Source organism: Taeniopygia guttata, chromosome W (genome assembly GCF_048771995.1).
Source record: "Taeniopygia guttata chromosome W, bTaeGut7.mat, whole genome shotgun sequence".
Taxonomy (NCBI): domain Eukaryota; kingdom Metazoa; phylum Chordata; class Aves; order Passeriformes; family Estrildidae; genus Taeniopygia; species Taeniopygia guttata.
The window spans coordinates 9,424,486-9,451,576 of NC_133064.1; the positions used below are offsets into that span (position 1 = coordinate 9,424,486).

The 27,091-nt window shown below is 45.4% G+C and overlaps 1 protein-coding gene and 1 long non-coding RNA gene across 2 annotated transcripts in view; both read right to left on the reverse strand.

Moving 5' to 3' along the window:
• The window catches only part of LOC116806979 (ubiquitin-conjugating enzyme E2 R2), a 165,184-nt gene that overhangs the window by 62,044 nt on the left and 76,049 nt on the right, over positions 1–27,091 (reverse strand). The window lies entirely within an intron of this gene.
• On the reverse strand, positions 796–26,954 carry LOC140682172 (uncharacterized). The gene is made up of 2 exons (XR_012053440.1): positions 16,615–26,954; positions 796–2,241 (listed from the first exon to the last, which is right to left on the reverse strand). It is a non-coding gene; the product is annotated as an uncharacterized lncRNA (long non-coding RNA).

Sequence of the window (27,091 nt, forward strand, 5' to 3'; positions counted from 1 at the left end):
TGGAGATATTTAGGCCTCAAAATCACCAACCACACATTAACACCACAGCGGTTGGTGATCAAAGATGAGCCCAAGACCCTGCAGGATCTCCAACAGCTGTGTGGAGCCTTGAACTCGGTGAGGCCTTGGTTGGGCCTGACCATGGGTGATCTATCTCTTCTTTTTGATTTGTTAAAAAGGGGGCAGGAGATGGATGCCCCAAGGACATTGACCCAGGAGGCAAGGGCTGCCTTAGAAAAGATCCAATTAGTGCTGGGAGGTCAGTAGGCCCACCGCTGCTGGCCCGAACTCCCCTTCAATTTCATAATTTTAGGGAAACTGCCGCACTTGCATAGGTTGATTTTTCAGTGGGACAGAGGTCAGAGGGACCCCCTCTTGATTATAGAGTGGGTGTTCCTTGGCAACAGCCTGTCCAAAAGCATCCCACGGCCACAAAAACTGATGGCCCAGCTGATTTGTAAGGCTAGGGCACACGTGCAGTTGCTTGTGGGGCATGATTTTGCATGAATTCACATACCAATTTGACTGTCCACCGGGACATTAAATAATGAGACTTTAGAACATCTACTGAAAGAGAATGAGAACCTCCAGTTTGCCCTAGACAGTTACCCTGGGAAATTGACTATTCACCAGCCTGGTCATAAATGGTTTAACAGCGAATTCCATCTGGTGCCTGTCATGGTTTGACACTGGCACAATGCCAGTGCCCTTCCCAACAAGTGCCCCCATGAAAGTGCAGTCTCTCAATTGAATGCTGTGAAATGCGATTGAGAACAGAGCAAAGCAGGCCCAAGCTTAATAACAGGGAAAAAAACTTTATTAAGCTACTACTACCATACTACTATAAAAGGAAAAGAAAGGGGGAAAAAACCACACAAAATTCTAAATGAAAACCTTGCAAAGCATTCCTCCTCCTACCACCCAACTCCAACAAACCACAGTGAGATACAACCTGGACCCCAATCAGGTTTCCACCCTCCAGACAATCGATACTCAGTCCATTGAGGGAGAGAGGAGCCCCTCCTGTGCCACAGACCCCCCAAGAAACACAGCTGCCACATCCTGTGCTTCCATGTCACACGTGGCACTGCCCGGAGAAAAAAGCTTGCCAATGGTGACCCTCTCCTTTCCATGCACAGTGCTCTCACCACCAATGTATGGATGGACAGACTGCTTTTAGGATTTTTCCTTTCAAGGATGTCCTGACAAGAAGGGAAAAAACAACAGCTCAGTTTTTTTCATTTTTGGGACCACGTTCCCCCCCATTTTCTGTTGGGAAGGGTAGATAAATATGATTAAGAACCACAGTAGTACAGCCAGGACGAATATAACGCCCCCTACTGGCTGGACAATAACCCTCACCTACAGAGGGGTCCAAAAGCCAAATGGACTGTTCCATCTCACCCCCCAGAATGTATGGTTCACCCCACACCTGTAACCCTCCCCTGAACCATCAAGTGTCTGTGACCCCATTGGCCCAAGTCCTGTTCCAGCCCACCTTGGAGCCCCCCTTGATAAAGGGTCTCCGGGGGGCTGGACGCCCTCTTGGATCTTCCCCTCTCCTCCTGGAGCGTCCTCCGGGAGTCCGTGCTCCCCCCTTTGTCTCTCCCCTCCCCCATCACCTTAGGCCCAGCCACGTGCTGTGTTTAGCAGCTCGAGGCAGGGCCTTTCTGCATCCCGAATAAACCTGATCCCCCACGAGCAACCACAGAGATCTCGCTTGTATCTGTCCGTGGAATACAAATAAACGTCTTTACAATTTTCCCCTGGGGCCGAGGGTCCAAGAACAGAGATCTTCTCTTCTTCTTCTCTGAAGACAGGGGGCACCACCACAAAACTCCCTAACTTTTCTCTGTTTGCTCCACTTCGGTCTTTTCCCAGCTGAAGCAGGTCTCTTTGGCTCACTGGCATCCTCCTAAAATACAGCCTCACTTGGAGGAGAAGATCAGTTCAGTCTGTGGCTACCAAGAAAAAGTCCAGCCAAAAGCCACTCCATCATCTCCTCCCATCTAGAATTTCTCCTTCCAACATCCCAGGGTCCAAGCTGTCTCTCTTCCTCTCTTTCAAACCAAGGAGGAGAAAAATTTCACAAAGCTTTCATTTCTTAAGGAAGGGTTAAAAGTCCCGACTCCCAAGGATGGCTCACTGCCCAGGCTCCAGCTCCCACGGCGGCTGGGCACCTTGCGGCCCCCCGCTCTTCTCCTTCCCTGCGGTGAACTGCTGACAAAACCACCGCTGTCTCTTGAGAGAGAGAGAGAGAGAGAGAGAGAGAGAGAGAGAGACTCTGGGGTGAAACGGAGACATCCCAGATTTCTCCACCCTTCCAGCTGCAGGGGGCCAGCCCGGTTCCAGTCCCTCCACTCTTGGGCCTACCTCCGAAGGCCACATGGCTTTTCCCCTCCCCCACCCAGCCACAGGTGGGCAGGGGAGAGGCTGCACTGCACGCTGACCGGAACCAAAGAGAGCGAGTTCTCCTGGGAATTCTGCTTTTAACCCCTCTGTGTTCTCAGAGGCGTGTCCACCTTCAATTGGTCAATATCCAAATTGACCTCTTCCTTCTGAGAAAAATTCTTTTTCTGTGTCAAACCACGACAGTGCCAAAAGAAATTCAAAGCCTTGATCATTTTCACGGACATGTCTGGGAGTTCCCACAAGTCTGTAATGACTTGGAAGGACCTCCAGACTCAGCGGTGGGAGACCAATGTTAAGATCATTCAGGGCTCCCCTCAAGTAGCTGAGTTGGACGCTGTTGTCAGGGTCTTTGAAAAGTTCCCCGAACCTATTAACATTGTGACTGATTTGGCTTACGTGGCAGGGGTGGTGTCTGGGGCCTAGCACGCGGTGCTCAAAGAAATCTCAAACCCAGTGATTTATAAGTTGCTTTCAAGATTAGTACAGCTGGTTTCCCACTGAGAGCAACCCTTTTACATCATGCATGTGAGATCACACTCTGATCTCCCAGGTTTCATCGTGGAGGGTAACCGCAGAGCTGATGTCCTGGCCACACCGCTACAGCTGTCTGGCCAAGGCAATGCCTTCCATCGAGCAAAACTCAGCCATCAGCAGTTCCATCAGAATGCGTCTGGTCTGGTCCACCAATTCCATCTGCCACATGACCAGGCCAGACCGACCGTGGCCACATGCTCACAATGCCAGGGGTCTGCATTACCATCACTGGGGGCAGGGGTAAACCCCAGAGGTCTCCAAAGTTATGAAATCTGGAAGACTGGTGTAACTCATGTACCCCAATTTGGCAAGTTTAAATATGTTCATGTCAGTGTGGATACCTGTTCTGGTGCAGTCTATGCCTCAGCCCACACAGGGAAGAAGGCAATGGATGCACGAAAACATCTAATACAGGCCTTCTCTGTGTTGGGGATTCCAAAGGTCATAAAAACTGACAACGGGCTGGCCTATGTCTCCAGGGCCTTCAATAATTTCCTGCTTGAATGGGGAATCGAACATCAAACTGGAATTCCATACTCGTCCACCAGCCAAGCAATAATAGAGAGAACTCATCAGAACCTGAAATGAGCCCTAGAACATCAGAGGGACAATGCAGCACAGTCACTTTGTTTCCTCTTTTGCTGCCCTACTTCCTGGCATCCTCATTAGTACCTGTAGTTCTTGTTTGCTATTTTTCTTCTATTTGGATAGAGCAAAGCCATAGTGAAATCTATATATGTCAAAAAAATAAAAGTCTTACTAGATACCATGCTATTTGACTGAAAATACAAACCTAAATGTTTCTACCTGAAACACAGGACTCCTTTAGCATAAGCACCTTAATATACAAGCACCTTAATATAAAGTACAGATTAATAAAAATAAGTGTTTAGCTTCTGCAGAACAAGCTGCTTTTGCAAGATAAGAAGCCTAGCCCTGGAAGGGGCTATGATGATAAGAGAATGCTAGCTGCTATGCCTAAACCTAACTGCTTTTGAAAAACAAACCCAAGTTGACTAAGATGATAAGAAAAAGGAATGCAAGCTAATGTGTCTGACTAATCGCTTTTCTGATGAACTGTCTTAGTCCCTGTGAGCTAAGTGATAAGAAGGAAGAAGGGTGCTAACTGCTGTTTTAATGACAAAGGAGAGAGCTTTCACAAAGGGTGGAAAAATGTAATTTTTATATGTAATAGAGAATAGGAACATAAATAATACACAATTATAAATTAAGTATAACTAATATAGCGATAACGTGTGTAATAGTAAAATTAAGTGTGTATTAGCAAAATAGGTGTGTGATTAATGTACTAGATAAGAATAGCACACCCTGTTTGTAACCCTAAGATAAGGAAACTATAAGTTATGTAAGACCCCAACCCTTAAGAATGTAACTTTCAGATAAATGAACAAAATAAGGGTGGATGCCAAACTTGTAAATGTATAAATAACCTCTGTAAGATGAGCACAGTGGACATGCACATGGAGGTGTGCTGTTAACCCCTGCATGCTGCATGCTCCCCCCAGCCAGGCCAACAAAGTTGTGCTTTACTTTACATTTCCTTACTGTGGAGTAGATTACTTTGACTCAACCAACCACTGAATTAAATCCTGATTCAGTCACTATGAATAAATACTACAGTGACTTGACACATATATTAATATCATCTCCCTTTCAGCATGGACCACTAACACAGGCTCGACTACAACCTAGCTTCAGCTGTCAAGAAATTCAGTAGTTATTCCAGCATAGCTGTATCTGACACTTCTATAGTCCAATACTGATTTCTTCTACTCTTCTCAAGCTAACAAAACTTAGATCCCCAGTTTTTAGGCAGCAAGGGTAGCAATGATTAATCCATCCTATCTGCCCACTTCAGAGAGGCTGCTGGGGAAAGAGCACACATTCCCTGGAAAGCCACCAGCATCATAACTGACCTGATTTGAGGAAATCAGGAGCACCAGCAGCAAAACTGCAGATGCTCAGCATTTCTGGAAGTACCAGTTAAATATAATTTTCATTTAAAAACATCACAAGCATAATGCAAGCCCTATGAAAATGCAGCATCAGTGAAACTGAACATCTTTTGAAAACTATATTTAAGTTAAGGTACAAAGGAAGCATTTGAGTTTTTAAAGTATTTTGTGATTTTTTGTAACGATCTGCTGCAGCCAGGCCACAGACAAGCTCCTACTGACTCTGTGCAGGTGACACCAAAGTCTCCTACAGATCATCCACTCTGCTCTGGTAAGAGTTGCAGCACTTGCAGACAGCACAAGGATTCCTCATCTTTCTTTGTAACAGGCATAACCAGGCTCCTCACTGTGCACATCACTTCCCATAGCTGCATGCCTTATGATGGCTCCTGACAGCATGCTGCTAACTACACCACACATTTAACACACAAGAAAACCAACAAGAGCAGGAACTACAGGCCATTATTGAGTTAAGTGTTAATATCTAATCCCAAAGACTTCCCTTTAATGCTTCTAGTGCATCAAGCATGCAATTCATCTAATGGATGCTCCTCTTCCACATTAAGCTGGGATTAGTGCATGCAGTATTAAATGTGCCAGAAAAAACATTCAATAAATACTAGCAGCCTGTTTCTTACATCAGTGAGGTAGGTTTAAAGCACCTTGATATCATGCAGTTTCAGAACCTGCAAAGAAGCATTATAGCTAGCCACACTGTGTTGTTTACTATTTGATGAAGTAAAAATGAATGTAAACCCAACATTATTATTTCAGCTTCAGCTATTATGACTTGGGTCCAAAGTAATTTCTTGTGCCAGAGCTGGGCACCTACTTGGTGATTTAGCCTCAGTTCTGGGTTCATTTCCTAGCAGCACCATAATAATATTTATTGACATTCATTGTGCTTTTAGAGAATTAGGACCACATCTCTGATCCAAGTTAGAAGATGAGTGACCAGATAAATTAAATCTGAGTCCTGAAAACTCCCTTGATGCTGCAGTGGACATATGAACACTAACAGCAGCAAACTTCTATATTATCTGCACTGTTAAATAAGGAATTTAAATCAAAGACCTGAATGTGAAGAGTGAATTAGGTCTCATAAAAAGGATGTGAAGCTTCTAAACAAGAAATAAAATAGAGCCACAAGTCAATGGGGCAAAGATGAGTCATGAAGTGAGGTTAACTTACACAGAGACTGGTCTGACAGGCAGAAGTCCATTCTTGTTTCACACTAATCATACCTTGTATACACTTAGTAATTTAGTTATCTGGGGCATTACTAAAAGCTGTGTCTTCCAGGGAGAACTCTTCTCATATAAACTTTTTCCATTTACCAAAACTTCTTTGAACAGTAAGTTGTTATTAAATATTTCTCTGCTGTGCTGGTTTTGGCTGGGATAGAGTTAATTTTCTTCACAGTGGCTAGTATAGGCTAGTATATTTTGGATTTGTGCTGAACACAGTGTTGATTATACAGTGATGGTTTTTTGTTATTGCTGAGCAGGGCTTGCACAGAGCCAAGGCCTTTTTTGCTTCTCACACCACCTTGTGAGTGCACAAGAAGCTGGGAGGGGACACAGCTGGGACACGTGACCCCAACAGACCAAAGGGATATTTCAGACCAAATGGCATTATGCTAAGTATATAAGATGGGGGAAGAAGGAGAAGGGGGAGGACATTTGGAGTGATGGCATTTGTCTTCACAAGTCACCATTACATGTGACTGAGCCCTGATTTCCTGGGGATGGCTGAACACCTGACTGCCCATGGGAAGCAGTGAACAAATTCCTTGGTTTGCCTTGCTTGAGTGTGAAGCTTTTGCTTTCCCTATTTAACTATCTTTATCTCAACCCACGAGTTTTCTCACTTTTATCTCTCCAGTTCTCTCCCTGATCCCACTGGTGAGGGAGGAAGCCAGCAGCTGCATGGGACTTGGTTGATGGCTGGGGTTAAACCATGACACTGTCCGTGTACCTATGTTCATAAAGCTGGGACGTTAAGTCACTCAACTCAAACCAAAGCAGCCAGCCTGCAATATGAAAGTCAAAGTTACAATTACACCTTTAAAGAAAGTGCTTTCGCCCACATATTAGTCTTGTTGCTCCTTAGATCTGAAATCAGGACTAACAATAGACATGAAGACAGGGTTGAGCTGAATGATAGGGGAGGGATTTAGTACAGCCCTGTTAAGCTGGTTTGCATTCAAGCTCTTATGATCTCATACATTCACATTCCTGTTGCCTGGGCCATTTCTCAAGGTATCCAAGTAAATAAAACTGCTCTGAACAAGCAGTGCCTGGAAATCAAACATTTTTCTTCTAACACTACTCAAAATAATTTTTTTTTAATATTGCTTCCCTTTGATAACCTAGAAGTTCAGTCTGGAGGTGCTAGTCTTCATGACAATACCTGCTAATGGCAGTGCTACTCATCTAGAGATTGAAATAGCCTGCAGAAGTCAGCTGCACTGTCGTGGTTTAGAAATAGTACTCCCCAGTTCAGTGCCCCCACTGAGACTCTCCCAAACCAGATGCCATTATCTTGTTCCCCTCAACTTCCCCTCCCCCTTCCCACTCCAGGCATGAAGTTGAAAACTGGAGGCACAAAAGGTGAAAATCATGGGTCAAGGTAAAAACAATTTACTGGAAACAGCAATGAGATAAGAAAACAAACAGTAATAGCAACAATACTAATGAAAAAAACATACAATGGGGATGATTTGCATGCAAAATGCTCACCAAGCCCAGGACAATGAAAAACAATGGCAGACAGACCCTCTCCCACCCCAAGCAATGACATAAGGTTCTATCAAATAACACAATGTCTTGGCCATGCCCCCTCTGATGCCTTGAAAATAGACTAGATATTCCCAAGAAAGTTAGAGTGAATATAAAAGCAAACCTTTACTTGAAAGCTTTCAGGTACACAATATGGTGAAAATGGCATGTGGTATAGTAATTCCACAATTTTTATAAGGTTAGTCAATTAGTATGCTTATCATATACTGTCCAGTTAAAAGGTTAGTTGGTTAGATAATAATTCCTGGGGTCCTTCCCCAATGGAAGCAGTCCAGAAGTTTCTTTTGCCTCACTTTTGTTATGTCTGGTCCAGATTCTGGCTGGAAAACAGAACATCCTTGTAGTTGGTTCTCTTATTGGAATAAGACTAAACAATATTTAGGAATGTGTTTAGAAGGTTAGCTTATTGTTCCTAAATGTAGGGAAGAAAGAAAAAATACTAGAAGCTACAGCCATGCTTTAGCAATCTACAAATCTAAAAATATATGAAAAATATGAAAAGCAAAAAATCTTAGGTATCACCTCCCACTGATCTGGGCTGGAACCAGGACATGCATTTAGGATCTCAAACAGTTCAGGAGTTAGATATTTCTTTCTTGCAGTGCATTTTACTACAAGGAAGGTCCATGGTATTGTCCAGTTAATTGTTCTTCTCAGTTTGAACAATGCAACAACCACTCTGGCTCTGGCTAGAAAAATGCATTGTCAGTGCTCTCAAATCAGGAAGCATCCAGTTTCAGACAAGGTAGCTGTAATGCTCTTGTGTGGAGAGCTTGCTGGGGACAGAAAGCTGGGGACAAGGCTGAAAGCTGAATAAGAAGTTTACCTTAGGCAGAGATGCCACCTGAACATTCCTGAAGCTGTTTATCTCCCTGGTTGCACAACCAAGCACAGTCCCACCAGCACAGGGCCAGTAGGTGCACAGGTCAATTTTGTAGTGCCCATGGTTTGACAGAGAGGTTTTTTCCTGCCTCAGCAATATCTCCCAATGTGATAATAGCAAAACAAGAGCATTTCCACACAGGTCTAGACTTCTGAACTCCTTAGTATAAACCATTAAGATGCAGAAGTGCTACTTAAACAATTTTTTTCCCTCAAAACCCTCAGAGATTAGGCAAACAAGCAGATTACAGGAGCACCTACCTACATTAGAATAATTTGTGGTTGCCCACAGAGTGTATATGAGTTGTATGGCTTGAAATCAGGTTCACTGGGTGTTGGAAAGGATGGATAAATATAATTGCCTGGCAAAAGATTTACAATAGTACAGCCAGGATGAAAACAATCCCCCCTACTGGCTGGACAATACCCTTACCTACAGATAGGTCCAAAAGTCAAATGGACTGTTCCATCTCAACCCCCAAAATGTATGGTTCATCCCACACCTGTAACCCTCCCCTGAAGTATCAAGTGTCTGTGACCCCATTGGCCCAAGTCTTGTTCCAGCCCACCTTGAAGCCCCCTGATAAGGGGTCTCCGAGGGGCCAGACGCCCTCTTGGAATTCCCGTTCTCTTAGAACTTCCTCTCTCTTAGATCTTCCCCTCTCTTGGAACTTCCCCTCTCTTGGATCTTCCCCCCTCTTGGATCTTCCCTCCTCTTGGAACTTCCCCTCTCTTGGATCTTCCCCCCTCTTAGAACTTCCACCCTCTCCTAGAGCACCCTCTCTACCCCTTGTCTCTCCCCTCCCCCATCCCCTCAGGCCTACTGAGGGTATAACTGAAGATGCTGGTAGATGAAATGATAAAGCTCTAACACTGGTGCAGCTGTTCTAGAAACTGTTTGTGCCCATTTAGGAAAAAGCAATTTTCTAACTCTTTCTATTTATAAATAGAGTTCTGCTGGAGCAGTGGCAGGAATGTTTGAGGCTGCTTATTCAAAGTATCATGTTACATTACTAACATCTCTGGCAACATGTGTGGAAGTCCTCCAGTTATGTGTGCACGAGATTGATATCCTGGGCACCTACTTCCACTTGTGAGGCTCCAGGGTCCAAAAGATTGTCTCTTTTACAAGGAACTGCATTAGTCTACATCTTCAGCATCCTGCTGTCGTGGTTTGACATGGAAGGGAATTTTCTCAGGAAGTTGGTAGTCAAACCAATCAGTGGTCATGTTTCCATACTGGCACCTGGAGTGACCACTGAAGGCTGGACACGCCTCTGGGAACACAGGGGGTTAAAAGCAAGAACTCCCAGGAGAACTGTCTCTTTGGTTCTGGTCATCAGAGAGAGCAGACCTCCCCTGCCCAGCCATGGGCTGGGACGGGGAGGGGAAGCCATGCGGCCTAGAGAGGTAGGCCAGGGGATGAAGGATCTGGAACCGAGACAGCTCCTGCAGACAGAAGGGTGGAGGAAGTCTGAGATGTCTTTGTTCCCCCCCACCCCCCCCCTCCCCCAACCTAGAGGGAAAGAAACAGAGAGCCTGAAGACACCTGGAAGTTTGCCGGCAGAGGAGAAAGGGGGGAAGACGCCCAGCGTGGGATATGGAGTTCTGGGCTGAGATTTCAGCTGTCCGAGGAGTCCAGGACTTTTAACCCGTTCCTGGGGAATGAAGGCTTTCTGAATAATTACTCCTCCTCAATTTGAAGGAAAGAGAGACAGCCTGTGACCTCAGATGTTAGGGAAAGAAGGTCGGGGGGAGATGATGGAGTGGCTTTTGGCTGGACTTTTCTTGTTAGCCATAGACTGAACCAATTTCTCCCCCAAGAGAGACTGCATTTTAGGGGGATGCATGGTGAGCCAGGAGACCTGCTTCAGCAACTACCAGTGCAGGAATGGAGTGAACAGAGAAAAGCTGAGGAGGGTGTGATGAGGCCCTCTGTCTTCAGGAAGATGAAGATCTCTGTTTTCACCCTCGGCCCCAGGGGAGGAGGAAAATGGGGGGGGGGGCACTGTGGTCCCAAAATGAGACACTGGACTGTCGGTCCTTGGCAAAGCATCCTTAAAGGAGCCTTATGAGCAGACTGTCCATGCACGGTGGTGACAGCACTGTGACATGGAGAGGAGAGTGTCACACTGGCAGATTCTCTCCGGGTGGTGCCATGCGTGACATGAAAACACAAGAAGTGGCAGCTGTGTTTCCTGGGGGTCTATGGTGCAAGGGAGACCTCTCTCTCCCCTGATGGACTTAGTATTGATTATACTGAAGGCTGATGACTTGATTAAGGGCCCAAGTTGTTTCTCACTGTGGTTTGTTGGAGTTGGGGTGGGGGGAGGAGGAATATTTTGGAAGGTTTTCATTTTTGATTTAGTGTGTGGTTTTTTTCCTTTTTTGTTTCCTTTTATCATAGTAGTAGTTTAATAAAGTTGTTTGGTTTTTTTTTTTTTCCTTTTTCCTTAAGCTTGGGCCTGCTCTGCTCTCTTCCGGATCGCATCTCACAGCATTCATTTGGGAAGATGCAAACCATGACACCTGTTCAGTCTTTTATTTCGACCATTCATGACTTGGATAAGTAATTTACTTCCTTGAAGCAGATTTACACACTGGCATGTCTATGGAATGGCTGAGCATGAGACAGTATGATATACTTTGGATTTATCCAGGTCATTTCTCAAAATTAGGTTGCTCAAATTCAAGTAATCATGACCAAAGCCTGTCTGTTTCATGGCATCTTGCATCAGACTTAACAGAGTGAACTTACTTATTCATTCTCCCATTTGCATACTTACCAAAACACAGCACATTGCTGTATTGTTCAGTGAAGCAAGACACATCATTTGAATTAGCTGAGTGATGTCCAAGCTAGCTCAATATAAGAACATCCTTTATTTCAGCCTGTTTTAACTATTTTTAGACAATTCTTTAAACAAGCACCATTCATAAGTCAGTGAATGACTAATTGCCTTGATTCTCTTTGTATGCAAGCAAGGCTGGATGCAAGAAGAAAGCTCTCCTCAAGGGACTGCCAGACACACGCTCTGTTAAAAAAAACAGGGCAGGGCTTGATGCAGTCCCCTCTTTCATAAGCAGCAAGAGGAAAGGAATATTTATAGCATTGTAAGTGTAAACCATGTGTCATGGTTTGACGCTGGCACAATGCCAGCGCCCCATGAAAATACAACCTATCAATCAAATGCTGTGAAATGTGATCAAGAACAGAGCAAAGCAGGCCAAACTTAATAACAAAGGAAAAACTTTATTACACTACTACGACTACTACTATAAAAGGAAAAGAAAGGAAAGGAAAAAAACACAAAATTCGAAATGAAAACCTTCCAAAACATTCCTCCTCCCACCACCCAACTCCACCAAAGCACGGCGAGACCCATTTGGATCCTTAATCAAGTTTTCACCCTTCAATATAATCAATACTGAGTCCATCGGGGAAGAGAGGAGTCCCCCTTGCACCACAGACCCCCAGGAAACATAGCTGCCACCTCTTGTGTTTCCAATGTCATATGTGGCACTGCCCAGACACACCGGCCAGTGTGACATTCTTCTCTCCATGTCACAGTGCTCTCACCACCGTGCATGGACAGAGACTGCTTATAGGGCCCCTTTAAGGATGCTTTGCCAAGGACCACCAGGAACAACAGTCCAATATCACAATTCGGGACTAGAGACCCCCATTTTCCCCTGGGGCCGAGGGTCCAAGGACAGAGATCTCCTTCTCTTCTTCTCTGAAGATAAAGGGCATCCTCACACCCTCCTCAGCTATCTCTGTCCATTCCAAAACTGGTAGTTGCTGAAGAAGGTCTCTTGGCTCACCAGTGCATCCCCCTAAAATGCAGTCCCTCTTGAAAGAAAGAGTGGTTCAGTCTATGGTAAACAAGAAGAGTCCAGCCAAAAAGCCACTCCATCATCTCCCCCCAACCTTCTTCTCTGAACATCTGAGGTCCCAGGCTGTCTCTCTTTCCTTCAAATTGAGGAGGAGTAATATTTCATAAAGCCTTCGTTTCACAGGAAAGGGTTAAAATTCCCGGACTCCCCGGACGGCTGCAATCTCAGCCCAGGACTGCGTCTCCCATCTCCCACGCTGGGCATCTTCCCCCCCCTTCTCCTTCTCCTCCGCCGGCAAACTCCCAGGTGTCTGCTGGCTCTCTATCTCTTTTCCCTCTAGCTTAGGGGAGGGGGAACAAAAACATCCCAGATGTTCTCCACCCTTCCATCCGCAGGAGCTGGCCCAGCTGGTTCCGATCCTTCACACTCTGGCCTACCTCTGCAGGCCGCATGGCTCCCCTCCCCCACCCAGCCCGGGCTGGGGGGGGAGGTCCGTACCTTGCGATGACCGGAACCAAAGAAGGATGAGTCCTCCTGGGAATTCCGCTTTTAACCCCTCTGTGTTCTCAGAGGCGTGTCCACCTTCAATTGGTCACCCCAAGTGTCAGTATCCAAACCTGACCCCTGACTGGACTGACCTCTTCCTTCCAAAAAAAAAATTCTCTTCCCGTGTCAAACCATGACACCATAATACGGTGCTTTGGTGTTACATAACTTCGCCTTTCTCAGTGCAGCAGGCAGTAGTTTTTCACGCCTCGAGCTGGCATACCAGCGTTTATTTAAACAAGTGTGTTGGTTTTGCACAGCCTGGTTTTTGGTAGCAGGGGGACCACAGGAGTAGCTTCTGTGAGAAGCTTCTAGAAGCTTCTACCATGTCTGGCAGAGCCAATACCTCATGGCTCTGAAGATAGACATGCTGCTGGCCAAAGCTGGGCCAATTAGAGAGGTTGGTAACACCTCTGTGGTAACATATTTAAGAAGAAAATCAAAACAAAGGGGGTACAGATTTTTCCTAGACAGAGAAAAGGAGGAGGTGAGAACATGTGAAGGAAAACAACATGGAGACACCAAGATCGATGAAGACAGAGGGGGAGGAGGTGCTCCAGGCTCTGGAGCCAAGATTCCTCAGCAGCCTGTGGTGATGACCATGGTGAAGCAGCTGTCCCCCTGCAGTCTATGGGGGTTCACAGGGGATGCAGAGATCCACCCGCAGCCCATGGGACAGGTGCTCATGCTGGAGCAGGTGGATTGCTGGAGGAAGCTGTGGTCCAGTGGAACACCTGGTGGAGAGAGAGGGCCCTTGCTTCCAGGCTGCAGCAGCCTGTCCTTGGAGTACTGCACCCCATGGAAGAGTGACCCACGTTGTGACAGTTTTGGGAGGACTGTTTGCCTGTCGGAGAAACTCATGTTGCAGCAGTTTTGGGAGGACTGCTGCTCATGAGATTGGAGCCATGTTGGAGAAGTTCATGGAGAACTGTTTCCCGTGGGAAGGACCTCACGGTCTCAGAGAGGAAGGACTCCTCTCCCTGAGCTGTGGAAAAAGAGCTCAGGTGATGAACGGACCAAACCCCCATGCCCTGTCTCCCTGTGTTGTGGATAGTGGAGATGGAGAGACTATACACATCGGGGTTTCATGCAGCAGAGAAAGCCTTAATTGGTGTACACAGTTCTTTATATAGGCTATTCAAAACACTCTGCGTTAGAACCTGATTGGCTACCACCCGGCTCATTGACCAATAGCTACCTGCTTACATTCATGTCAGGGATTGGCTCTCTGTAGCCAAACCCCTCCTTGTCTTATGAAGCATACAGTCCGTCTGTATGCTGTCATAATTCTACCTTTTCTGTTTTAAAATATAAAAGTCATGTTTATTATCTTTCTGTGGGGCCCCTTGCAAGAAGGACAACAAACACAGTACAAGGAGAATGGAACTCCTTACCAAACTAATAAACCAAATCTTTCCAGCTATTGGTGCGTCCCATCAGTTTTTTACTATCACATCCAGGAGCTATCAAAAGTACAATATTACTGGGTGGCATGCTGCAGGTTACTTGCTTTAAATGTACAACTTACAACTTGAACATTACAAACCAACTTAAACAGGATCATTTAAAAGGTTTCAATGCTCATGCAGGCCTTGACCTGGTGAGCACCAGTCAATTAAAATGCATATTTTTAGTTGTTCAGAATTTGATTTTTTTCATTTGTATCTCTGTTTTTAGACACTGAAACAGAAAATGCAGAAAAAGCATAGCACTGAGCAACTAGGCTGATAATTTTCCAGTCTTTGATTATGATTCCACTGTATAGTACTACTGTACTATTTGGATGTGTTTGGAACGAGGCAAATAAGTTCTGTTTGCTGTGGTAGCTGAACAGGCTATCAGTACTCACTTCTATTTTCAGTCTTAACAACTATAATAAGAACATAATTTAACCTATTAAATTCAGATAACATGGACTTATTATGAACAGTAAAGCAACACATCTAGTAAACAATAAACACCACTGAACAAAAATACTTATGAATGCCTAAATGCTTTACCCTTACCCAGGGTCTGTCATAGCTGGACTTGGATAGCTTTTTCTGGAACAAAGCTTCCAAGTTTACCTTGAAAAGAGGGTTCAGCTTTTATAAGACCAAATTTACAAGTCAAAGTGTTTTGATTTTATTTTTAGGACAAAAACACCTGGGATTTATGGCATACTTCCCTGCCAGCCAGGTCTAAGGCTTGGTTAGAGCCAGGAACTTGACTGGATTTCCCTAACAATATCTTAAAACCAAACTTTTATTAATATTAACTGAAAAAGTTCCTTAACATAAACAACTTATGAATAATTAAATTAATACATATAAGTAACATTAAATAATTTAGCTGGATCCCTGTTTGTGCTACGCATTGAGTATAAAGCTTAGTAAAAATAAACACTTAAAGAGAAAAGGTCACATTTACATTTTTATTTCAATTTTGTCATATGTTACTAATTTTTGTAAATGTATCATCAGTATAGTTAACAGCATCTTTCTTTGGAAACTGTAGCTGACATTATTTCACACCAATTCCAAAAAGGCACCTTTAAAAAGCTTTAGTTTATTTTTAACTGGCTAAATATTAAAACTAGTAAGCAGAATTAAACTCTAGAATTTCCAGAAGTTATTTTTGTGCAGGTTTTGTGCATATAATTATTTTGGTTCTTGTTTCATGTTTGAGTACCTCTTCTTCCACAAACTAACTGGATTATGTGTGCGAGTGGTATGGTGAAAGGGTTTGAGGTAGTGGTAACACAGGCATAAATAACAATTTTGACTTCTTAAATCGTGTAGCAATCACTATTTGAATAATAAAAACCAGAAAAGTTCTATGGATTATCTGTAGAACTGACAGGTTTAGATCGTAGTTGTTTTTGCACAAGGCTTTGCAAATGCTGCAGTCTTCTTGAGGAAGGGGTTACTTGTTTAATTAGGTCTTTTTTCTAGCATTGTATTAGTTTATGAGGGTCTGCAGAAGACGAGAACCTTTCGGCTGCTGTAGAAGGGGTAGGAGCAGCACGCATCGGGGTCACCCTCAGGGCACCACGCTCCCGCATGCCTCCCCCTGCAGCCCTCGCCTATGCTTTCTGCCTGTAGGGGCTTTTCCCGTGCCCTGATCTTTGGTCTCAGCGTAGGAAAAGGGTGCCTGGGAGCATCCCCTCCCCCAGGGTGGCGGCTTTCGGCGCAGTTGGGGTTGGTTCAGAGCACTGTGTTGGGCTCTGGAGCTTTTGGGTTGCTGGTGCTGGGGAGCTGCAGGCATCCCGCTGGACCTGCTTGATGGAGGGCAGGTGCCTGCCACTGTCCCGCAGTGCAGGCATGTTCTCGCACCCATGCGCTTTGTACCGCAGTGGCTCCTGCAGCCCCCCCTCCCTCCCGCTTTTGCTGCAGTCTCCTCGTGGCTTCACTTGCTCTCCCCCCCTCCCCCCGCCTCCTCTGTTGCCGCCTCTCTGCTTTTGCAGAGGGCAGGTGGAGGGGGAAACACACTGCTAGGAGGGCTGTTACACGGCTCCAGCTGATGCTGCATGGTGAGGGGTAGCGATAGCTCCTGTGTGATACTGTCAGGGTCCCTTCTACGATTCAATGGATCGGGGTACAAGGGGCCATCCCTTGGCTTTCCTCCCACAGCCCCAGTAAACTCACAAGCATTCGCCGATGGTGCAGAAGTAGTTGATACAGCTGTCGCGGTTAATGCCAGGAAACGCAATCCGTTGGTGGTGGCGGTCAACTCCGCTTTGCTTCAGTCCGGGGCTGTTTGTAGTTGGCATGATGTGATGTCCCACGGTCCCGAGCGTTAGTGGGTCTATGCATGGCACAGGTGAGCAAGCTGTTGGAGCTCTCCCAGCAGTGGGGCTGCTGGCTTCTCTTCCAGTTTCTGGCGCTGTGATGCTTCTGGGGCCTGCTGGACGCACTGGATGGATTCCTGGGTGCCATGACAGAGGGGATTCTGGCTGCTGCCTCCACGTGTTCAGCACGGTATCTCTTCTCCCGCTGGCTGCTTTCCATGCCCTGCCATTTTTAGATGATCCGGTGGGCAGCTCCTGTGCCACATGGCGATGGCCGTCTAGGATGATCTGTGTCCAAAGCACATGGCATCCTCGATGTTGGGGTTTTTCAGTGGGCTGTGTCCATGGTGTGTTACCGGCGGTACGGGGTGTGGAGTCTAAGGATGGCTTTTTCAGCTGTGGTATGGGCAGCGTCTCTACTGCAGTTTCTGCATCCTGTTCGGCTTCTAACCCCCCCCAGCCAGTTTGAAATAAGCATTAAGAGTTTTATAGCAACCATAGTGGCTTTCAGAGCTTGTTGCTCATACTTAACTCCTCATTGAAGTAAAATAAAAGATCATACCTTAATGACTGGTTGCTCCTCTACAGATATAAATTTGCCTATTTCTTCGGTGGGATTTTTCTTCTATTTTTTCAGCTTTTTTGTTTCTCCGGCTCTCACACCGTTCAGTTTTTTAGCCTTTCCGGCTTTTTCCAGCTCCTATGCCATCTGGGTTTCTAGCCTTACTGGCTTTTTGTTTCACACAGCTCTCTGGCTGTATTTTCCTCACAGTTCTGGCTGTTGCTAGCTCTGGCTGTATTTTCCTTACAGCTTTTGGCTGTTGGCCTCTGGTGTTCCATCTCCTTTCTTTTATCATGCCTTAGTTGCTTTCCTCACATGGGGCACCAAATGTCATGGATGGTGGAGATGGAGCGACAATACACATCAGGGTTTCATGCAGCAGAGAGAGGCTTAATTAGTGTGCACAGCTCTTTATATAGGCTATTCAAAACACTCTGTGTTCAAATCTGATTGGCTATGATTGGTTACCACCCTGCTCACTGACCAATAGGTACTTGCTTATGTTCATGTTAAGGATTGGCTCTCTGTAGCCAAATCCCTCCTCCTCTTATGAAGCATGCAGTCCATCTGTATGCGGTCATATCCCTGAACTGTCAGTGGAAAGGAGGGAGGGGTTGGGGGAAGAAAGGTATTTTGAAGGGCTTATTTTACTTCTCCTAATCCTCCTCTGATTTTGTTAGTAATAAATTTACTTTGTACCTCTAAGCCAAGCCTGTTTTGCCCTTGGAGTCTTTTCTCCCCATTTTTATTTCAACTCATGAAGCCTTCATTAAATTTTTCTCTCTCCTCTGCCCAGCTGTGGCAGGGGAGGACAAATGGGTGCCTGGCGTTTGGCCAATACCAAAGCATGACATCAAGGAACATAGGTTTCTAGAAACTGAGTAGTAACACCTAGGAATTACAGACAAAAATTTATCTGTGCCATCGGCCACTCAAACCAAACTAAGGACTTATGCAGCCATGCTACTTATTTTTCAACCACTGCAATACAAATTGGGAACCTGTTGGAAAGGATAGATAAATATAATTGCCTGACAAAAGATTTACAATAGTACAGCCAGGATGAAAACAATCCCCCCTACTGGCTGGACAATACCCTTACCTACAGATAGGTCCAAAAGTCAAATGGACTGTTCCATCTCAACCCCCAAAATGTATGGTTCATCCCACACCTGTAACCCTCCCCTGAAGTATCAAGTGTCTGTGACCCCATTGGCCCAAGTCTTGTTCCAGCCCACCTTGAAGTCCCCTAATAAGGGGTCTCCGAGGGGCCAGACGCCCTCTTGGAACTTCCCCTCTCTTAGAACTTCCTCTCTCTTGGATCTTCCCCCCTCTTAGAACTTCCACCCTCTCCTAGAGCATCCTCTCTACCCCTTGTCTCTCCCCATCCCCTCAGGCCTTGCCACGTGCTGCATTTGGCAGCTCCAAGCAAGACCTTTCACCATCCCTAATAAACCTTATATTCTAAGAGCAGCCTTCAGAGATCTCTCGTCTCCATTCATCAAAGCCATCCTGGAGCCCAGCATCCCTACAGGAACCCTCCTGTTTGGAGTTGGTCACAGGCATTAAAACAAGGGAGAAACAGTGTCGTGGTTTGACGCTGGCCAAACGCCAGGTACCCACAAATGTTCACTTAGCTTCTTCTGCTACAGTTGAGCAGAAGAGAGGGGAAAAAATTTATGAAGGGCTCATGAGTTAAGGACTGTGAGAAAACAAACACTCTAAGGATAAAACAGGTTCAAATTTAAAGGTATAAAGTAAATTTATTATTAACAGAGTCAGAGGAGGATAATAAGAATTAAAATAAGCTTTTAAAACACTTTTTTCCCTCCAGCCCCTCCCTCTTTTCCATCAATAGCACAGGGTGGCAAGGCATGGGGGTCTTGGTCAGTTTGTCATTTGAGATTTTTTTTTGTTAGCTCAGGGAGAGGAGTCCTTTCTCTGCTATGCCATAAGGTCCCTCCCACAAGCAGTCTTCTCAAAACTGTTGTGGTGTGAGTAATTCGTCCATGGGGTGCAGTCTTATAAGGCTAGGCTGCTCTAGTTTGGAAGCAAGGGTCTTTTCTCTCTATCTGTGGAATCAAGGGCTCTCTATTTGAGTCTTCCACTCGATTACAGCATTCTCTGGCATCCACCTGCTCTGGCACGAGCACTTTTCCCATGGGCTGCAAGTGGATCTTAGCATCCCCTGTGGACTTCATGCATTATAGGGAGACAGTTTGTTTCACTGTAGTCCTCACCACGGCTTGCAGAGGAATTTTGGCTCAGATACTTGGAACACCACCTCCCCCTTTTTCTTTTCCATTGACCTTGGTGCTGCCATGTTTTTCTTCACATCCTCACTTCCTCCTCTTCTCTGACTAGAAGAAAAATTGCAGCTCATAGGTACCATTGCCAACAAGTTCCACTAATTCAAAGATTCCTGCAGGATCCCGCAGCACTGAGAGGTTGATTTCGTCCAGGTTCCGCATCGGGGTGTCGCCTGCCACATTTTCGCCATTGGCCATGTGGCCCCACCGCCACCACATGGGCAGTGGCGATTGCCGCAATGTTGTCACTATTTAACGGTTGTCTTCATGCAGGGCATTGCCTGCGGGGAGGTTAGGTAGGGGAGGCCAGGTAGGCAAAGCTTGCCATGGGCTGTGCTGGCATGGCAGCGGCCGCAGTGCCTCAACACCCCTGGGGAAAAAACTGCATATTTTGATTTTCTTCTTAAATATGTCATCACAGAGGCATTACCAACCTCTCTAATTGGGCCAGCAGCATGTCCATCTTCAGAGCCATCAGAGATTGGCTCTCTCAGACATGGTGGGAGCTTCTAGCAGCTTCTCACAGAAGCTACCCCTCTGGCCTTCCCCCACTACAAGGAAAAAAACCAACCAGGTTGTGTCAAATCAACACACACGTGTAACACTGATGCAACTGTATTATTAATAGACCCAGTGTGCAACTCATCTGCAAAGTATCTCTAATGCTGTATGAGACAGTGAAGTCTGATAAAGCTATGCAAGCTGCCTCCCTGCCCAGTATCCTTCAGTTCACTGCAGAAACCAACGCTATGTAAGAAGGTATTCACTAGTAAGAAGTCTACACTTGAGACACAAAAGCAGATTTTCACATTATTGCATAATGATGCACCTATCAGCTCCATTATCATAGTCTGCTTCAAAGAGATCAAGTTTAAAGTTTAAGCTAGTGAGGAGCTAAATTCAAGAAGCATTCAGCATTCTGTCATTGGCTATGTCTTTTCACCCCTGTCTTGTGCTTTAGATTATTTAGAGCTCACAGCATTACAATCACTGTAGCTTTACTCAAGAGCAGCAATGACTTGGTCACCAACAAACTGCCCTGCAAGGGATGAAAATTAATGAAAGATGAATCCTAGATCAGATGCCCAGTTTATTTTTTCAAAACAAGACAAAACACCAAATTGCACAATATTATTGAACTGTTAAGAGTCTCAGAGCTTTAGCCTGATAAGGAAAGAGACCCCAGTTCAAATGATATGTTTAATTCATTTAATGGCTTCAAAACACAAACATCCACCTTAAGTCAAAAATCAAAACACAGAGGCACATCACTGAGGCCCATAGAGCATTAAGCTGCTAATTGTCTCACTACAAAGTACTCTTGTTTTGGCTGGGGGACAAAAGCAGCAGCTGCCAGCCCAAATCTGCTACAGTACTAGCTCCTGCAAATATATATTTATGAGTTGCATTACACCACGCAGACAACTAGCTCTTACACTAAACATCTGCTTAAAGGGAAGCAGATAAGACAACACTGCTGCTGTAGTCGTAAGGACAAGATATTCAACTGCCTTGGCCTTCAGTGGCTCCAAAGTACTACTGTTTGAATCACATCTCAGGTTGCCTTGTGTTAGGTACCATATATACCTTATGCTTCCAACGGGGATCTAAGGAAACAGATACTGAAGAAGATATTCCTTCACATAGAGTCCTTGTGTCCTGCAGATCACCAGGAAGTAATCTCCATGCTATAACAACCATGCTCCATTTAAAAAGCTAGTTGCACATGGCTAGACAAAAACATCGACAAAATGGTTGTTCCTGATCCTTTAGGTCCTGAACCTGGGTCCAGAAAATCCCAAGCACAAGTATAGGCTGGGCAGAGAATGGAATAAGAGCAGCCCTGGGGAGAAGGATCTGGGGGTCGTGGTGGATAAGAAGCTCAATATATCTCGGCAACTTGCGCTGGCAGCCCAGAAAACCTATTGTGTCCTGGGCTGCATCAAAAGCAGCATGACCAGCAGGTCAAGGGAAGTGATTTGTCCTGTCTCCTCTGCTCTTGTGAGACCCCACCTGGAGTACTGCATCCAGCTCTGGGGCCCACAACACAAGAAGGACATGGACATGTTGAAAGGAGTTCAGAAGAGGCCACAGAGATGATCAGAAGGCTGGAGTCTCTCTCCTATGAAGACAGGCTAAGAGAGTCGGGGGTGTCCAGCCTGGACAAAGCTTAAGAAAGACCTTATAGCAGCCTTCTAGTACCTATAGGGGGCCTACAAGAAGTATGAAGAAGGACTTTTTACAAGGGCATGTGTAGCAGCCAGAGGCCCTGCAAGGCCTCCATGGTGGTCACTTGCCTAAGATAAGAAATGCCTAGTCATGATGACTGGACCAAAGTAGCCCCTCTTCCACCTTCGGACCCTCATTATCTCTTTATAAGACCATAGGTCATATTCTCCTCAACCCTTACTATAGGACCATTTCCCAAAACGCCTACACCCTATATAAACCCCCATTTCTGCTCTGTTTGGCAGAAGAGCTGTCACTGAAACCCTTCGCAGAAGCTGCCAATAAAGACACCACTGTGGAACATCATACAGCCTTCTCCCCTCTCTCTCTCCCTGCATCTGCCCGGGGCACCTTAGCAAGCAAAGAGCTCAAATCACTGAAGAGCTGAATTCACCAAAGAGCTGATCTCACTTAAGAGCTGAGCTGCTTGCTAAGATTTCCTGTGGCTGGGAGCTTGACTGAGAGACCTGGACAGGTTGTGCTTAGCTGGACATCACTATCCGGGACACCTACGGCAGCTGGGGTTGGAGAGACCCCGGGAACTCCAGGCCATAATAGGCATGAAGTCATAGAACAAAGGGGAATGGCTTTAAGCTGAAAAAGGGTAGGTTTAGATTACATATTGGGAAGAAATTCTTCCCTGTGAGAGTGGTGAGGCCCTGGCACAGGTTGCCCAGAGAAGCTGCGGCTGCCCCATCCCTAGAGGTCTTCAAGGCCAGGTTGGATGGGGCCCTGAAGAACCTGGTCTAGTGGAAGGTATCCCCGCCAATGGCAGGGGGGTTGGAACTAGACTATATTTAAGGTTGATTCCAACTCAAACCATTCTATGATCACTATTGATATACGGATGCTTAAAAAGATATCTTTTAGGTCAGATGTTGTCCTGGGTTGACTATAGGATGCTTTTATCCCCAATCGTCTGTTCTGTTTATGCTGAATAATAAGTTTTGCACCTTTAAGACTTGTTCAAAGAGTGAAGGGGGGAGAAAAGAAGCGTGGAGTTTGTTTTCAGAAAACTGCACCCACTCCTCCACATTCCTGATCTTGGACTGTGTTGTCTGTGGATAGACAAACAGCAGGACAGAGCTCTTCTTAGCTTTTGGTTAGTTTTAGCTAGCTGAGGCAAAGAAGTTCCCTAGACTGTGTTTTTTTCCTTTTCTTTAGACCTGTTTAATTGTGCTCTGGACTGAACACCCAGAAGAGTACCAGCAGCTTGCACCTGTGGCCCACCAGGCTAGGCCTGGGCCGCAGCATTTGCAGCGCCAGAGGGACTGTTAAGAGACTGAGTGAGTCGAGCTACAGCCCACGAAGGGGACTTTCTGAGTTGGTGTCTCTTTAGAGGGGCAAGAGGTTTTATTGTTTAATATTGTTTAGGTTTTATTGTTTAATAAACAGTTTTTTCCACTTTTCTCCAAGGAGGTATTTTTCCCGAACAGGTTGGGGGAGGGGCCAATTGAATCTGCTTTCTAGAAGAACCCCTTTGGGGGTTGTCTCCCAAATTTGCCCTGAACCAGGACAAATGCATTTATTGGTGCCCAACGCGTGGCCCGAGAAAGTGGAAAAAACCTTTATTGATTGCATGTTGGTTGTGCTTGCTCTGTAGTGGGTTAAAGCAGTCAGTAGCCATGTTCGTTGAATTTGTAATATCCCTCAGGGTGGAGGCCTTCATGTGGTTCTGGTCCCTAGGCTTTTTTGAGGTCTTAATACCTTTCTGGTCACTACGATTATTTTCTTATCCCGAAACAGCTCCAGTATTGTCCCTAGTATGTAGTTTTTACAATAGAGGGGCACGGATTAGAATAGGTATTGTGCTAGGCTCAGTGAGAATGATTTATAGGGCATTTACAAAGATACTGGAGTCTGTTCAAGATAAGTATGGTTTATGGTTTCTTCGTCCTACCCTGCATCTTAGTTCCAGTAGTATATTTTGGGGGTTTATTAGTAACTGCACCCAGTTTGTTAAAGGAGGAGCAGGGTATTATGCTTTCCAGCCTTTCCTTTCCTTCTTCTCCTTTGAATCTGTTAAGTCACTTTTTGAGCAGGTTCAGTTTCCCCTGAATGTTAAAGAAACCACTTTCCTAGTATTTATTCTGGTAAGCTTCCTATCTCAGCAAATACAGATCAAAGGTTCTGGTATCCAACACAGATGTTCCCCAGATGGGGAGAGAAGGTACACCCCACAAGCTGAGCTGTGGTTCTTCCTGCGTGATTGTGGAGAAAACATAAAGAGATAGGATGGAAAATCTACTGCTGCTCTGGCACAATGGTGTGTGAATTGAAGGACAGCAAGACTCAGAGAGGAAGTTCTACCAAAAGGGAACTGCCATATATAATGATGATGACGATATGTTTGATCCCCTTGAAGGAACCTCCAAGACATATGCCCTGGGAAAGAAAGATAACCAATCTTAGAGGGGCCCTGCCTCTGACCAGGTAGAGGCTAGGGAAAACTGTGTTTTTTAGACTGTGTAGATTCGTTAGCCTAGCACATCTAAACCACAAGAATATAAAGCTTTAGTTGACTGCGCAGTGCACATTAATCCCATCAAGACAGGTGGGGGCAGAATCTGTTTCTATTGCTAGTGTGACAGGAAGATCAAAAGATTTTACTTTAGTAGAAGCTGAAGTGATCCTGATTGAAATGAGTAGAAGAATCACTCTATTGTGACTGACCCAGAAGCCCCATGCATTTTAGGCATAGACTTCCTTCGAAGTGGGTATTTCAAAGACCCAAGGGGACTCAGGTGGGCATTTGGGATAGCAGCTGTAGAGACAGAGGGCGTCAATACCTAGACTATCAGAAAACCCATCTGTAGTAAGACTCCTCAAAGTAGAAGAGCAACAAGTACCAATTAGTACCAATTACCACCTCGACAGTGCACCACCAACAGTACCAAACAACTCAAGATACCGTGATCCCCATCTACAGAATGATCCGTAAGCTGGAGAACCAAAGAGTGGTCAGCAAAACCCACTCACCCTTAAACAGCCCCATTTAGCCTGTGCGCAAATCTGAAAGAAAATAGATATTGACTGTAGACTACCATGCATGGAATAAAGTGACTCCACTGCTGAGCGCTGCTGTACCAGACATGCTGAAACTCCAGTACGAGCTAAAGTCCAAGGCAGCAAAGTAGTATGCCACTATCAATATTACCAATGCATTTTTCTCCATTCCTCTGGCAACAGAATGCAAGCCTCAGTTTTCCTTCACCTAGAGGGGCGTGCAGTACACCTGGAACCAACTGCCCCAGGGGTGGAAACACAACTCCACCATTTGCCATGGACTGATCCAGACTACACTAGAAAAGGGTGCGGCTCCAGAACACCTGCAGTATATTAATAACATCATTGTGTGGGGGAAGACAGCAGCAGAAGTGTTTAAGAAAAGAGAAAATCATCCAGCTTCTCCTAAAAGCCAGCTTTGCCATCAAGAAGAACAAAGTCAAGGGACCTGCTCAAGAAATCCAGTTCCTGAGAGTGAAGGGTCAAGATGGATAGTGTCAAATTCCCACCGATATCATCAACAAGATCACAAAAATGTCTCCACCAACCAGCAAAAAAGAAACACAAGCTTTCCTAAGCGCCATAGACTTTTAGAGAATAAACATTCACGAGTACAGCCAGATTGTGAACCCTCTCTACCTAGTCACCCACAAGAAGAACACTTTCCACTAGGGCCCTGAGCAGCAGCAAGCCTTTGCCCGGATCAAACAGGAGATTGCTCATGCGGTAGCCCTTATCCCAGTCAAAGCAGGACCAGATGTTAAGAACGTGCTCTACTCTGCAGCCGGGAGCCATGGTTTGTCCTGGAGCCTTTAGCAGAAAGTGCCTGGTCAGACTCAAAGCCGACCACTAAGATTTTAGAGTCAAAGCAACAGAAGGTCTGAAACCAACTATACTCTACAGAAAAAGAAATTGTAGCAACCTATAAAAGACTCCAAGCCACCTCAAAAGTAATAGGCACTGAAGTAAACTCCTCCTGACACCCCAACCACCATTCCTGGGGTGGATGTTCAAAGCAAAGGTTCCCTCTACCCACTGTGCCACCAGTGCTACATGGAGCAAGTAAATTACTCTTATCACACAGCACGCCCATATTAGAAAACTGAATCACCCTGAAATTTCAGAGATAATTACAAACTAGCCTGAAGGTGGAAACTTTATTCTTGCTGATGAAGAGGAATAAGAAGTGACACGTGCTGAAGAAATGCCACCATATAACCAACTGCCAGCGGAAGAAACACATTATGCTCTTTTTACTAATAGTTCTTACCGCATTGTAAGAATGAAACAAAAGTAGAAAGCAGCCATATAAAGCCCCACACAACAAGTCACAGAAACTACTGAAGGAGAGGGTGGATCAAGCCAACTCGCTGAACTCAAAGCTGCTCAACTAGCCCTAGACATTACCAAAAGAGAGAAGTGGCCAAAGCTCCACCTCTACACCGATTCATAAATAGTAACCAATACTCTGTAATGATAATTAGAAAAGTGAAAAAAGGCTAAGTAGCAGCGTAAAAAAACCCCAACTATTTAAGCTGCTGATGAGTAGAAAGACATTGCTACCAGGGTAGAGAAACTACCTGTAAAAGTTCACCACATAGATGCCCATGTCCCCAAGAGTAGAACTAATAAAGAACACCAAAACAATCAACAAGTAAATCAGGCCGCAAAAATAAAAGTATCAAAGATAGACTTAAATTAGCAGCACAAAAGAAAGTTGTTCCTAGCTTGATAGGCTCATGATGTCTCAGGTCATCAAGGCAGAAATACCACCTATAAGTGGGCACGAGACCGAAGGGTAGATCTAACCATAGACAGTATTTCTCAAGTTATCCATAATTGTAAGACGTGTGCTACCATCAAACAGGCCAAGCAAGTGAAGCCCCTATAGTATAGTAGACAGTGATCCAAGTACAAGTATAGGGAGGCCTGACAGATTAACTGCATCACACCACCCCAGACATGCCAAGGCAAGCGCCACATGCTCACAGTAGTAAAAGCCATCACAAGATGGTTAGAAACCTACCCCATGCCTCATGCTACGGCCCATAACACTATCCTGAGCCTTAAAAAGCAAGTCCTTTGGAGGCATGGTACCCCTGAAAAGACTGAGTCAGACAACGAGACTCATTTCAAGAACAGCCTTATCAACACCTGGGCTAAGGAACATAGCACTGAGTGGGTGTAACATATCCCCTACCATACACCAGCTGCAGGCAAAGTGGAGA